The sequence below is a fragment of the Crocodylus porosus genome, unplaced genomic scaffold (assembly GCF_001723895.1).
Source record: "Crocodylus porosus isolate Cpor-Errol unplaced genomic scaffold, CroPor_comp1, whole genome shotgun sequence".
Classification (NCBI taxonomy): domain Eukaryota; kingdom Metazoa; phylum Chordata; order Crocodylia; family Crocodylidae; genus Crocodylus; species Crocodylus porosus.
Genome location: NW_017728931.1, coordinates 110,440,952 through 110,456,509, shown reverse-complemented (window position 1 = coordinate 110,456,509; position 15,558 = coordinate 110,440,952).

Here is a 15,558-nt window from a genome sequence, read left to right as displayed (position 1 = left end):
TATTCATGAATTCATGAATGATGTGTTTAGAGTTCATTTTATTATTATGATAAGAGACTTGCTTTAACACTCTAGATATATCAGTAAAACTTTGTCCAACTGATTGCTGTGTTTGTCTCACTGTCTTTCTCTCTTTATAATGGTCTTTTGTTTTACTTGTGGAGGAACATGGATTTTGGGGTACTTTACACAGTGACTTTGGGATTTTTTTTATCAGGGATTTTTCTGTTTTCCAGTAGGGACCAGCAGAATTCCTGAGTGGCAGGACCCTGCCTCCTCAGAGCTGGCACCTTGGACCCAGCTGGCTGTGGCTGACCTACTGGCCAAATGGGGCAAGGAGGACATGCTTTGACAGTTCAAAGCAGGCCCGGAATATCTTCTGGGTGATAGCTGCCCAGATGGCCGGGCAGGGGGCACACATGGCAGTAGCACTCCACAGAGGCCAACTCTGCAGCCACAGCCCACTGACAGCTGGCCCAGAGGGGCAGATGCTTCTATTGGCTGTTTAGTCCCCATCTGGGTCTGGCAAGTGCACAGCAGGTCACATCAAGCAGCATCCCCCACTGCTAGACTGCTGCAGTGGATAGAGGGGGCAGGGAATGCTCATGGCTGCTTAAGTCTGGCTGACACAAGGGGTAGTGTCTCCAGGTACCAATTGGCTGTACCTCAAAAGCTCCTGAGAGTGAGTAGCCCTGACCTACTTGATAGGGCAGTGTCCTGGGGTGTGGCGAAGGAACAAACCCCGAAGGATCCCAGGGGGACCCTGGGGGGCAACACACCATGGGGAAAGGAAAGAGGAAGAAAGAATAAACAAAAACAACTCACCAGCGGCAGGAATCGCAGCGGGGCCGGAAGCGGCGGCAGGAGTCGCGGCGGAGCAGAAAGCGGCGGCGGGACCCACACGGATCATTAGCCGTGGTTTGTTTAAAGGGGAAACAGCTGGGAAAGCATGGGAGGAGAACCAGCTCAGGGGGATATGAAGGGAGAGGGAGTGGATAGAGGAGGAGGAGAGGCGGCAAGAGAGCCGGGGAAGAAGAGCTCCCGAGTGCACTAGGAAGGTGGAGGACCTAAGGAACGTTGCCGCCAACTCACAGGAGGAATCTGAATTGTGCCCAGGGGAAGACGCTGCCATCGGACCTGAAAAGACCCAGGTGTCCCGACTGTATGTAAACCTGGGGGCGCGTGGAAAACCGAGGCTAGAGGCTTCGTTATCTCAAGTGGAGGGCAACGGACATAAGAAGTAAGAGGGGATCCTTACAGGAGGATGGACTGAGACTCCATGTCCGGGACAAGGACCCTGACCAAAACTCATGGAAGGAATATTCCTCTGCTAGGGGGGCTTAGCAGGTCTCAGAGTGGTGGGGAATGTGCGGTATTGCCCAGCACCCTACAAGAGGAAGGGCACTTAGGTTAAGGGAGATAGCATCGCAGTAGGCATACCTAGACGTTTGCCTAGGAAAGGTTGTGAAGGGACCTGGAGGGGTTTCTATAGCCTTGTGATTAGTTTATTATTTTTGTCACCACTTACGCCGCCTGTATGTGAGGGTTATTTTCTTTATTATAATTGTTTGGGGCTCTAAAATTAGAGGGAGCCAAGACCCCTAAAGGCCAGACTAGCCAAGAAGGAACCAGGGCTTCCTTGGCCCTTGCGTGAGCCTAGCTGGAACTCAGAGGGACCCTATATCCAGGGAAGGGTCGGCCGTCGGCAACCACGATAGCACACCGCTGAGGCTGGGTCTAGGGCGGGGTACAGGGGAGGTTGGAGCCTCGCGAAGAACGTCATGCTTCGGCCTTGGGGAGGCAGCAAGCATCAGGCAATCGGACCCCTCCGTCACTGAAATACCATCGAAGTCGCGGCAGGAGGGATAAAGAGGGGGAAGACCACCTGAAACGGGAGATCGTGGGCCACTTCCTTAGGAGACAGAGCAAAAGGTTACCAGCAGGCCCCTGGGCAAGGCGGCGAGGGACCATGTGATCGAGGCCCAGCGGGTGCAGGCAGCTTTTTGTACTGCTGGCCCCGGGCTCTAGCTCCCCCTGACTGCAGATCTAGGAGAAGCCAGGCAGGGTTATTTTGCCCCAAGTGGCACAATTTACTCCACAACAAAGTGCATGTCCAAGCACGTGCGCTGAGGCAAAAAGCCCCAGCTCAAATTTGCACCACCTCTATTTGAGCTGCTGCAAGCACACGTGCTTGCATGTGTGGATGCATCCATTGTAGCCAGTAATAATGGGAGTTAGATGCCCGTCTCTGATGGGTATGCTAAAATGACCTCTAGTTTTTCAAGAATTCATGTGATAATTAATCTCAGCTCCAGTTATGAGCAGAGTATTATGGGTACTTTGTACTATGTGACTCCTTGTTGTTGTTTCTTGCTTTACATGTGTCAAATGAGAACAAAATGAATAACAAAAATGAGACAAATGCTACACATCTTTTTCTGCCATGCATACTTTCGATCTCTTAGGATTGTCTGGTTTTTCACTTGCAATTTAATGAAAGACTCAGATTTCATAGAAAAATTTTGTAGCCAAAAGAGTTACAAGAGTATCTTTATTTCTAAAATCAAGTTAATAAAACTACCATACGACACAGAAAGAAAGAATAAACTATAAAACTATAAAGCTAGATATTGTAGGACTTCTGTATAAATATGCAACACATTTGATATTTCTAAATATAAAATAGGAGAGCAATACAAATGAAGGTCATATTTGCATTGCAGGACATTTCTAATATAGGAGAACTGCAGTATGTATTAAAAATTTGAATTATAACATATTCTAAGACTTATGTTTAATTATATTTGTAAAAATGGAAAAATTGCAATTGATAGTACTTCTGAATTCAACGTAGTGTGGGGACAACATCTGTGTAAAATTGGCTTAAATGGGCTTTGGAATTAGGAACTTTGGAATCAGGTATGAGGCAGGAACTGGTCAGTTCAACCAGAGTTCTGCAAATAGGTGCAGTTTTAACTTTACTTATATGATAGTGCCACTAACTTCAGACTTCAAACCCACCTCCCATTTCAAATGGGCTGATTTTATTTTGGAATTGGGATGATTATCACTTTCTGATTTTAAAACAAAAGACCCCCTTGAACTTGAATATGAAGCATGAATTCTCACTGTCTCATTCCCTTTCTGCCAGGTTACATACATGTACATGGTTGCTTTAAGGCTAAATAGGTTCATTTCCAATATGGTTGGATACTATGGTATGGGGTCATATGGCTTACTGTAATGTAAAATGTTTACACAGAATACCAACAGTACCTTCATCTGAAAAGAGGATACTGTGTAAATATTTCTTCTGAAATTCAGTCCTGCAAGTGTAAAGCATAAAAATATAGGGTCTCATGGAGCACATTCTTTCATGGTAAAGAGGAACAGAATAAACTTAACTACCTTCATCTCAGGAGAAAACATTCACTGCTGGTTAAAGCTCTTCATTTTTAATCACTTGTCTTTCTTTAGTCTGATTTTATGATCACTGTGTACTTTTTGTGAGGTGATTGTAACATGCCAAAAAGTAAACCTACTGTACTGTGCCTTGGCTAAGAGTCAGCTTTGTGAGCCAAGGATTTCTCAATACTGAGATGTACCAACCATCAGAGCATCTCGTCCTTGGCTTTCTTTAAAGTTTAGAGATGATTTATATTAGATTTGACTCTTCTGAAGGTGATTGTAGCCTACAGGCTGATAAACGTGCAGACTTGAGAACTGTAGTTATATGATGTAGACAGAAGAAAATCTTGCTAGAGATAGTAGAACAATAATGGTTTGCATTTTAGAGCATTTCCCCATGAGTATTATCACAGGTTACAGCTTAGACATAGAATATTGAGGGGAAAAAAATCTCAAAACTGCTATCCAGGGAGTTTGTGACACAAAGAGACCTAAAAACTTTTAATCACAATCATGCTTGAGGACAGGAGATACAGATACTAGAGTTCTGTAGAGGGAGAATAGCAAGCTCTAAAAGCAATTTTCTAAAATGTGGTTTTATTCTAAATCTGAATAAATATTAATTTTTTAAAAAATGTATAGAAAGGGCAATTAAAATAATTCATTTCAGTTCATTGAAATGTCCTTTTGTACTATATCATTTATATTTTTATAGTTTTATTTTGTATTATACTAAAATTATACTATAAGAAGAACTGTCTAGAATTTCTTTTAATGAAAATTTAAAAATGAGTAATTGGGACATCTCATTTTGATATTATTGGAACATTTCTCCATTTTTTACAAAGCAAATTTCCAGTAAAATTGACCTAATTTAATAGACCTTTTATTTTTAATGAATTCCACATTTTACCATAACCTGCTCCTGTCAAAGTTGCTCCAGTGAGCTCTTTCTATTACTCCATTTGTCTGAAATTAATTTACCATATGTCTTCCTATAAGAAGCTAAGGAAATGCCTTCAATTTCCTAGGTATTAAATCACAATGATTTTCAATGGGACTTACACATCAAGCTTACATGCTTTAGAAATGTTTGCCCTTTTTCTTTTTTTGCTTAATCATAATTTATGCTATTTAGATGTTTTGTTCTTTCTGTTGTGCTGGTTTCTTTTATTCTGTGCATCTAACTCTATTGTATTCACTTGTTAACATCCTGGTATAACAATATCCCTTTTGTTAGCCAGGCAGTGGCTCACTGGGGCATGGATTGGACTGAAACCATTCTGAAAGCTGCAAGAGAATTATTTCAGCAAATTGCTCTCATAGTTGTCCCAGTTTTGTAGCAGAAGAGATTATTTTCTTTTACATAAATCAGATTGAGATTCTAGCAGAACTTCAGAGAGGTTGAATTTGTTCTGATCACCACTATCCTGAAAACTACCTTTACCCCCAGCTCCAACAGTACCAAGTCATCAGTTAGGGAAAATGTGTCACTCAGAACTCCAGCTGTACAAGTTTTGGCCTAAAGTAACTAATGAGACTTAATATTTGGCTGTCTCACTAGGCAAACTTTTAAAGGGCCTAATTTTTCAGAAAGTGCTGACCACCTCTTATATCTGGGCATGTGTAAATATTTCAAGTTTGGCACCCAATATCATGAGGCTATTTTAGAATACAGGACATTTGCCATCATTGTTTTAAAATTACTTGACAGTGGTTTACTATTCATTGGTTAACTTCATTAATACTTTTGAATACATATAATTTTAATGAATAATTTGCATATGCTGAGATTTTACAATATGGTGCTTTACCTGGACTTACCATCAAAGGAGTCATTTTAATTTTACAAAATATCATGTTACAACATTGTGAAAGCAATACATAAAAAAGGTTTATTAAAGTGTGTTTAGTAAGTATGATCTTAAAGAGTGTCTTTGGAAAAGGCATAAAGTACCATATTAAGACTTCTGAAATACATGTCATACCTTTTTTTGGCCTTTATGCCATATTCACTTCATTAAATCTCTTTGTGTTGTGCTTTGGACTGAAAGGGGTTCTTCAGGAATTTTAAGAGGAAAAAGTTTTTTAATTATGAATCCTTCAGGCAGGATTATCATTGCTGTTTGCTCACATTTGAACAAATGCTAACACCAAATAAACACAGTTCCACACCCTCATGCACATGTGGCTTTTCTTTTCTCCTTCATAGGGAAAGATAGTTGTCAATAAACTTGAGTAAGACATTGGTCTTCATTGCTGGATACCTTATATCCAATAGATTCACTAAGTAATAGTACATTTACAGCTTTAACTAAAATAATACAATAAAATGAACAACAAAATTATAACATTGTAAACTATATACATGTTATTATAGTAGATATATTTTTGTTGTTAATTTATTGTATTGTTTTAGTAAAAGCTGTAAATAAAGTATTATTATATTCACTAAGTAAAATAAACATTTGAAATGCAGCAACCTTGGGGAGGGCTACCATTTTTGTCGTCTCCCAAGCCAAATATCAGTCTTGCAGAGGTTTTTGCTACCAATCTCTTCCTTGAAAACTGCTTTTCTCCTATTGTGCATATATTTTAATAAAAACACCCAAAGCTAGCAGTAGCTGAACCAGACTGGCAAAAAACTAAATTCCTTTAAGAATTGGGCATACAGTTACAAAATAGATTATTTTATTTATTAATATATTTTTCATTTGTGGGTACTGTTTAAGAATCACCAGAATTAAAACAAGACATCAGTATTGTAGTTTAATTAGCCCAAAGCTTTATTAACATATCAGGGAATTATGCAGCAATACCTTCTAAGCCATTACACCTGCTAAAAGGTTGCTACCAACTATCTGATGCCTTTTCATGGATTCAGGTATCATTGCTGGGACCCCAGTCAATTTTTGTATAAGAACTAAATGGCTGTGGAATAGGGGAGTGTCTGCTTGCTGTACCAGAAGGAGTAGGCCCTAATACCTCACTTTTTTCTTGGAGCTGCTGTCTCCTAATTCATTTATAATAGTTTATTGGGGAACCAGGCCCCAAGATTATCTGTAACAGATCCCTGTCAACAGGAAGTACCAGCAATTTTGCTTGGCTTTCTCCATCCTACTTTCACCAGACGTCAAGATTGTTGACAATTCCTTCTGTAATAACAGAGCATATCATAATAACTCCTGGTCAAAGTCACTGAATAATATGCTTGAATATGCCAGGTATTGAATGTACAATGTCAAGACAGGTAATCGTTGAATTTATCTGATCTCATAATTTAGGTCCCAGCTAATTTGCACCTATCCTGGTTTTGTTCGCCCAGGGGGTCAGGTAGTTCTCTTGTCAAATCTTTAGCTGGAGCCTAGCTACAAATTCCTAATCTTTCTTTGAACTAATTCTTCACTATATTTTTTTCATTCCCATATTATTTTCCTCCAGACGCACAATGATTTCTTAATGTAGCTTGTAGCAGGCCAGTTGGGGGTGCTCCTGTGTTGATCCACCCACCTCGTGCCTGACCATGTTCCAGGCTCTGCGTGCCTCCATGGGGGTGCCTCACGTCTGACTGAACCCCTTCCAGGAGCACACCTGCTAGCCTGGGGGTAGAGAAGCCACTACCCAAGGATGGGCTTAATTCTGGCTCTGCACCCCCTGGGAAACACAGGCCTAGTAGCCCTTGAGGGTACTTGATTCACTTCAAGAACTTGGGATGCTTCCCTCAGTCAGAAGCACAAGTAGTGATCTCCCTTAGTCAGCCAAACCAAGGGGACCCCAAGGCATAATCTAGACCCACTCCCAGTAAGTCTCCCATGCTAGGTACAAAAGAGAACTTTATTGGTTACAAGGGGTAGGGTTGGAATAGTGTATATGGTAGAAAAATAGGGCATAGGGATATCAGAGAAGTCCCATAGAGCAAACTGGCATGGCTTTGATCACACATCTGAATTACTGCAAGCTATATATCTAGTTAGATCTCAGGTAGCTTACAAGTATCATCCAGAGGCAGGTAAAGATTCCCTCTGGAGGCTGGCAGTTCCTTGATCATGAGTTTTGAGAGAGAGAGCAAGTTTCAGATGGTCCAGCTCTTCTCTCTCTCTGAATCTTCCTCATGGCTGCTACCCCCTCCTCCTGGGCAGTCCTTAACTTATATAGGCATTATGACCTCCTTTACCTGGTCCAATGGAGGCCAGCACTTGTTGGCTGTGAGCCAACCAATTTGAAATGCATCACTAGTTGCTGAGTCTGTACCTCCCCAGAATGTGATGCCAGTCACGTAGGCAGAGGGAGCAGATTTCCCCCCTCTCTCAGGAATGTATCCAACTCAGGTTACCTAAAGAGATGGGGTAAGGTGTGTATCCTCTGCTGGGCCCATCCTAACCAAATTGTCACAGAGCAGAGTTTTTGGGGAGAAACAGAGATGGCCTTCTGCCACATAGCTCCTCCTCTAGATAATGGAAGTAAGAGTGTCACTACCCACAGAGCATGACAGACCCTCCGTAGTAACTGAGAGTTTTCTCACTAACTATGAACTTTCAAGTGAACTGGACACTGGCCTTTGGGAAAGGTTCACAGCACTGTGCCTGCATGAGATGCTGTGATCTGCTCACATGATTTTGAAGGATGGCCCTAATCATAAGAATATCTCATTTATTATCAACTTCAGCAAAGGGCCCCCTTGCACATACTCATATATGCTATACTAGGCTCTTCTTCAACTTGTCCTATGTAGATATCTAATCAAATTCCAAGGCTATGTACAGACATTCAAAAAGCTGAAGGAAGAATCAATATAAGCAGTTTTCTCTGAGTGACCTAGTTAAGATTGGGATTGAGTAGTATACATGTCCACCCTTGTGGGGGAGCAGGGTCATGTGGGGCCTGTGCTGGTGAAGGCTCACAGGCAAGAAGCACTCTTACATGCCTCCCAGCATGCACTGTGGGCTTCCCAAGCTGCTGGAGATTGATGAGCACAGATGAGTGCCCTTGGACACTCATGATTAGCTGCCAGGTATGAGCAACCATGTCCCCAAACTCCTACCACCTAACCACAGATCCTCCCCTATGTCCCACTCAGAGGTTTCCAGAAGAGCCATAGAGTAAGTGCACTCCCTTGTTAATTGTACATGCCTATGAGTCTCAGCCTGCACACACCCCACCATAGCACCTCATTGGTTGTGCCTAATCCTACAGACCCAGGAGCTATGGCTTATCCTGTTTGTTACCCTGTGTGACTCGTGCTGGAGTCTGTGGGACATCACATGTGGCTGTCTAGCCATAACCTGGTAGCTGGTCACCATGGGATGCAGCTTCCTGCCCCTGGGCCAGCAGCCAACCATTCTGTGCAGGGCTACTTAGCACACCTTGTGCCTACCCAGTGTCCTGGGCTGGGTCACTACTTCCACATGGCTGGCAAGGATGAGGCCACCCAGGATATCATAGTCACCAGGGTGTTTTGGCACCACCTATAGACTGTTCAGTGCCAGTTCTGGGCCCAGAGCATCAACACCAACTGGCGAAAGTGGATCGTCCTGGCCACCTAGGATAACAAAAAGTTGGTCCAGACCTTCCACATGCACCAGGCCACCTTCATGGACATCACTGCCCAGGTGGCTCCCCCACATTATTTGCCTAAACATCAACATGTGGCCACCCCTCACTCCGGAGAAGTGGGTGGCCATTGCCATCTTGAAGATGGCCACCTCCAGCAGTCTCTACTACATTGCCAACCTATTTGGCATAGGCAAGTTGATGTCCAAAGAGGCATGTCTTGTCATCCAGAATGTCCTGGCCAACTGCTTCATCTGCCTTGTCCACCTGCAGGAAGCTTACATTACATGGCCTTCCCCAACTGCATGGCGGCTGTAGATAACACCCACAGAGCATGACAGTTTGCAGTGACATCTGGGGCCATGGACTCCTGGAACTCTGTCACAGGACCCCTACTCCCACCTCCCCCACTCCTCTGTCCCAGTCTCCTGCTGCAGGGACCCTGAACCCCTGCAACCTTAGGTCATGCCTGGAGCCTACCTCATGTGCTAAGACTGACTGCATGAGCTGTTCATCCCTGATATGGCTGGCACACTTCCCTGAAGCAGGCTCTCCACCTGGTGGTGGACAAGCTGGGTAGATGAGCTCTGATGCCAACTGCTGTCCCAGTAACAGACTGGCATGGTACTTTGGTGGACTGCATTCTCCCCCTGGTTCTGAGTGCTCTTGTGTCCCTCTAGAACTGTTCTGAAACTGTTTTGGGGACCTGCATACATGGGATGACTGCCACGGCTGGAGGGACATGGATTGGCTGAAGGTGGAGTGTTCTGTCATGGATGACCCTCTGGTTCCACACCCTTTGCCTGCCCTCACCCATTGGAGTGAGCTCCATCAGGGGCCTTTCTGCTTCCCTCAACCCACACCTTTTGTCTGGGTCTCTCTTCCTCTCCTCTTGCTTGCAGACAGGGTGGGATGGGGACAGTTCCCCTCACCCAGCATCCAGGGAATGCCAGCTCTTAAACCTCCTTCCCCCTTCCCTGTTTTCCCCCATCTGCCCTTCCCTTGATGGAAAGATGTTTCAGCTCTGTGTCTGTGCAGGCGCAGTAGTTGACTCCTGGCATTTCCTTGGTGAAAGTCAGCTGGGCCCAGAGGGATGAGCTTCCATTATTCCAGGGGGAATGCCAGTCAATATGCCCTCTTGCTGCAGCACATGTTCCCCTAGGTGGTAGGGTCCTCTGCTTTGAAGGCATGGAGGGGAAGCAATATGAACTGTTGATGTCACTATGAACTATTTTTTAAAAATCTGAGATAACTCTTTTCCCAGTGAACAAAGAGCATCCTGGCACTGGTAGCCTCTACACTATGCCAGTCTGTAATACAATAACCAATAACTAGGCAATTCCTAACTGCTCCAGACTCCTGTACAGTATTCCCAAGTCTCACCTTGCCATTTTGTAACTGTTTTTAATCATGTGTGTCAGCCCTCTCTCATTTCAATGCAGATTTCAAAACCCTTATGTTTTATGTGAATCATCTTTTGCTAATTAGTTAATAGTCCAGATTAAAACTATCACTGTTAACTAAAGCCCACAATGAACATTATGACAACCTAGTATTCTCCTACTTAGTGTTGTTCAGTAAATGACATAAAATAGTATGTGATGTCCATCTATGATACCATGTAATGTGATATCCCATTCGGAAATAGGTCACAATATGATCCCCACTTGCTATCAGGCAAATTCCTTAACCTCCCACAATACACCTACACATGCATAATGCAGGTTACTTTTTAGTAAGCCAGGTGTGGTCAGAAACCAAAGCATGACCAATCACCATTCTGACAGTCAGTCATTAGCTGCTAGATGTTAACCCTGCCTCAAGTATAGCTTTAAATGTAATAGGGCAGACAGTGGTGAGCTGGTTATACAACTCTTCCAGCGAGTTAACTCCCAGAGGTCTATATATTTTACTAGTTTCACAGATTCAGTCTTCACTATTTGTCTTGCCTAAATATCCCATATTTTTCCAGTGCATGTGAATTAACTTTCAGGTCCAAGTAGGGCATCTAATTCTCCCTTCAAAACACAACCTAAAGCTTTCTTAAAACAAGCAAAATATTTTTAATCACATGAATAAGTGAATAATATCAATGAGAGAGTGTTGTGACCACTAGATTCTCATAAAGAGGAAAGGGTGGCATCTTTTTGCTCTTCTGGGACATGGCTTTCTGTGCCTTTGAGGTTTTAACACAACGTTCATTTCTGAATTATTTCTGGTGCATTTCTGGACCCTGGCATGGCTTTACATGCCAGATTCTTCTAGAGAAGGTTCAAGTGGCACATCCAGCTTTGTTGTAGCTGCTGCACCATAGCTGCATTTAGCCAACAGGGTTAAAGAGTAAACAAAAAATGAAAGTAAATATATGAAAATATTATTGGAAACGGGTTGAAAACCCTAAAAATCTAAATACATAAGGCAGGTTTTTCTCCCCAACCACTTTTTCTGGGTATTGTCTAAATAGATTTCAAGCAGGGGTTAAAACAGTAGCTTCCTTATTATTTGTATGTGAAATAGCTTCCACACCCATTAATAATGACAGAAATTAATTATAGGATCACACAGGCTTCTTGGAAGATGTTAACTGATCTGTGCGCTTTCAGCATAAAGTGTAATATAGTCTCCCTTCCCCTACTTCCCCCTTTCCTTTTTCCCAGGGAGGAGAAGAGAAGTATTTTTATACTTTGAATGAGTGAGGCACTTGTAATGGAAGCGTGCCAGTACCATAAGTACCATAATGGCTGCTTGTAGGCATGAACCCACCCACCCCCCTCCCAAAATGCACTGTACTTTAAATTTGGTGGGCTCCCATGCTGAGCCCAGCACATGCCCAGAAGAGGCAGTGCATTAGTTTGACCCAGCTCTGCAACATCTGCATAGATCAGGCGCTTTAGTGGGGGGTTTTTGATGCTTTTATCTCATAACTGATTGAATCAGTTTTAGATAAAATCACCAAAAAGCCCCACTGAAGCACCTGATCTAGATAGATGCTGAGGAGCCAGGTCAACATAATGCACTGCTGCTTCTTGTAAAACATTTTTTTTCACATCTGCAAGCAGCCAATGTACCTATTGGAGGTCGAAGCAAAGGATTGTCTGTGTCTAACAAATACATTGATAATACAATTTTTGGAAGGAAACGGGATGTGAAGGAAAGAAGTAGATTATTTGTAGCATGGGATTGGAGTTGGGGTTCCAGGAATAAGCTATATGTTCTCTCTCATTCATGATGCTCTGAAGAATCTATATTACATGGGAACTAGTGTATCAAGATTATACTGGTCACAGATGAGTACATATTTATGCAATTATATAATCCATTCAAGGGTTTATAGACCCTAAATCCTCCAGGGAGTGTCACAGATCCCCTTGTCCTCAAGTGCTGGATTTTGCATTTGTGTCTGCTTTAACAGAAGGATATTTTAATCCATGTAAGCAAACAACTCCCTGTTGCGTACACATCGGAAGAAAAGGAAATGACTTCTATAAATATTTCTAGAAAAGGTCAGTTTTAGCTTAAATTCATTAAACTGGTTTAAGATGTCTCCCTGTTTAGCATACAAAGAGCTGGATCAACCTGATCTGCACAAACACTACTGTGTACTCTTGCATGCCTGCCTGAAAAAGAGTGGTCTTTCATCACATCATCTCCCATTGTACCTTGAGTCCCTGTGATCTCTGGGATTAAAGCATGGGAGGAGGTTTCACTATGGGAGGAGGTTTCACCATGGGAACAGATAAACATTACACATTGCCCTATTCTTTCTTCTTAGTGAGAAATCTGCTGAAAAAGGAACCTATATTATAGTAAGTGGGAATTGAAGTTTAGGTTTGAAAAGGAATTTAGCCTTGTGCCTCACCTACATCTGAAGAATACAAACTGGTGCCCCAAGTGTTACTATATGCAGCCAAATCTCTTAATACATACATACACGCTTATACAATAAAGATCTCTTTTCTACAGCTTTGCCTTTACCACATCACTTATTGCTAATGGAAAAATAGGAAGAATCACTGAACAGTGTCTGGTAGAAGAGATCCTGGTATGGTGGTTTGATTGGATTTGTACAGTTAGGAAGCTTAAAAGGGTTGCCCCAGGGACCTGGAGAGTGTCCAGAGGAAAAAGACCTTTCTGGTCTTCCAAGGTTCCTGAGTTCTGGAGTTTCTATGGAGCATGTAAAAAGCTGCCATGTGGACACAGTTCCAACAGGTTCATGCAACCAGGTCAGATGACGGTGTCATTTAATTATAGTGTTGCAAACTTGCAAGGAGTTTGTATTAGTTGTTTTTTCAACTGGAATCTTGTGAATATAGAAGAATCTCAGCATTCAGTTTCTTGACTTCATATTTGCTGAGGAAAGCAAGAAAATATGACTCAAGCACACTTGAAATGTTAAAAAATCAGGAGAGATATAAAGCAAAATTCAAAATGACTATTTAAAAAAATATATGTGTTAAGCCAATCTCATGACTTTTGGAGCCTGTGAGTTTGGATATTTATAAGCACCAGTGATGTAGTTATTCTCAGATGGTTATATTTACAGTACACACAGGGTCTAAAAATTTTATTATGTCTCTGAAACTTTGGTTAAACTATACATTGTTAGGGAAATTCAGTAAATAAAAATGTAGAAGAACTAAATATCTGAAGTGGTATGGAGCAATATCCTCAGAAAATTGATATACTTTACTGAAATTAATTATAATACAGTAATTAACATCAGCTGAAAATACGGTTAATTATTTTTAGAAAAGATTAATGCCAGTAGCTCAAAAGTTAAGACCATATTCAACCACCCTGAATTGATACTTACATACTCTCTCCACATCAGTAGTTGTTCTACCATGGACTGGGGACATTGTGTCCCCTAAGGTGACTGTTCACATTTTATCATATATATTTCACCATGTATAAGTTGAGGTTTGAAGCCCAAATATTGACCCTTACTTTTCCACCTTGACTTATAGACCATATCCAGGGCCCAGCCAGGCCCACACAGCTTCTGGCCAGGGCTGCTGCTGCCATGGCTGCAGCTGCCAGTGTACTCAACTTCCCACAGTGTCCAGCAGCTCCTTGTAACCCTGCTGCAGCACTTGGCACATCAGGCAGGGAAGTGGCGGGATGGGGGCACTGCAGTGCAAAGCATGGGGCTGAGGCTGGTGGGAGTGCAAAGCCCATGCTCAGGGGGGTGGTGGGAGCAGAGAGCTCAGGTGGGCAGGGTGTCGGTATGGGTGTGGTAAGGGAAGGTAGAGGGTGTGGGGACCCTTCTCCCCCTTCCCATTGCATGCAGTAGCTGGCAAGTGGTGGGTGCTCATGGACTGTGCAGGCACTGCTGCCCTGTAGCACGTGGTTCTGCTGGAACTCGCATGTCACTGAGGAAAGGCATATGTGCTCCAGCCAGATGTCTTCCCCACCCCACATTGTGCACAGTGGTGAGGAGCACAGCCTGCCCAGCCTGCCTCTATCACACTGCTTTCAGGGGCCAGGGCTGGGGCCGGAGCCAGATTGGGTGCTCAGCTGGCACAGCCTAAGCAGTGCTGGCCCTGGCTCCTGAAAGCAGTGTGCCAGCTGAGCACAAAGCCTGGCCCTAGCCCCTGTGGGCAGTGCTACCTGGGCCACATCAGCTGAGCACTGAGCCTGGCCCTGGTCAGGCAGTGCTGGTCTTGCATGTGTCCACCCCCTGACTGTCTTGCCTGCAGCAAGGGCACGCAGCGGCTGATACAAGTTGATCCCATATTTCTGATCCAAAAAGTTAGGTCAATTTAAACACTGGATCTATGAAAATCCCAACTTCCTGAATCAGAAAAATGGGATTGACTCATATACCATGTTGACTTGTACACTGTGAAATATGGTAATCATTTATTTTTTAACCATGTACAAATTTAGGTTTCTTATTTGCTTTATTTTATTTTTGTTTAATTTGTCTCTTTGTATAGATTTGTGCTGCAGAAATAATACTTTCTCATTCTTTGTCATTTTTATTTAATGTTTGAAACATTTGCATTGTGTTTTTCCCAGTAAAACCATGTATATCTGAGTTACAGGAAAAATAGTTTAGCACCCTAATCCTCAAAGAGTACAGTATATAGTGGAGCTGACCTGGACCTTAAGCTGGAATATGGTACTGACTACATCACCTTCTTCTTGTGCTAAAGTTGAAGAAACAGTGGAGCCCTGCTTTGGCTACCCCAGTGGGCCTCAATGGCCTATAAGCAGGACACCTTTTTTTTTTACCTGGGCCATAATCACCCAAGTCCCAGTGGCAGTCCCTGTGGGTATCTCTATACCACTTCAAGTGCTCTTGAGAGCACTACTGAAAAGCATGACATGTTTCCCTGTTCTTATTCCTACTCCACATGTGCCAAACCTGGAAATGAGGAAGTAAAGCTGCTCCAAGTAACTACAGCCACCACTGTCAAGATCCATTTCTACCTGATTCTATCTGTTTGAGAGTGGTGGAGGGTAGGGAGAGAGGGCACTCTACAGTGACTAAACTTTCCTCCCCAGGTCATAATGTTATCTCTATATATGCACATTTTAATACGGTTTAGATAGTTTCATAGTTTCTAGGGTCGGAAGAGACCTGAGCAGATCATC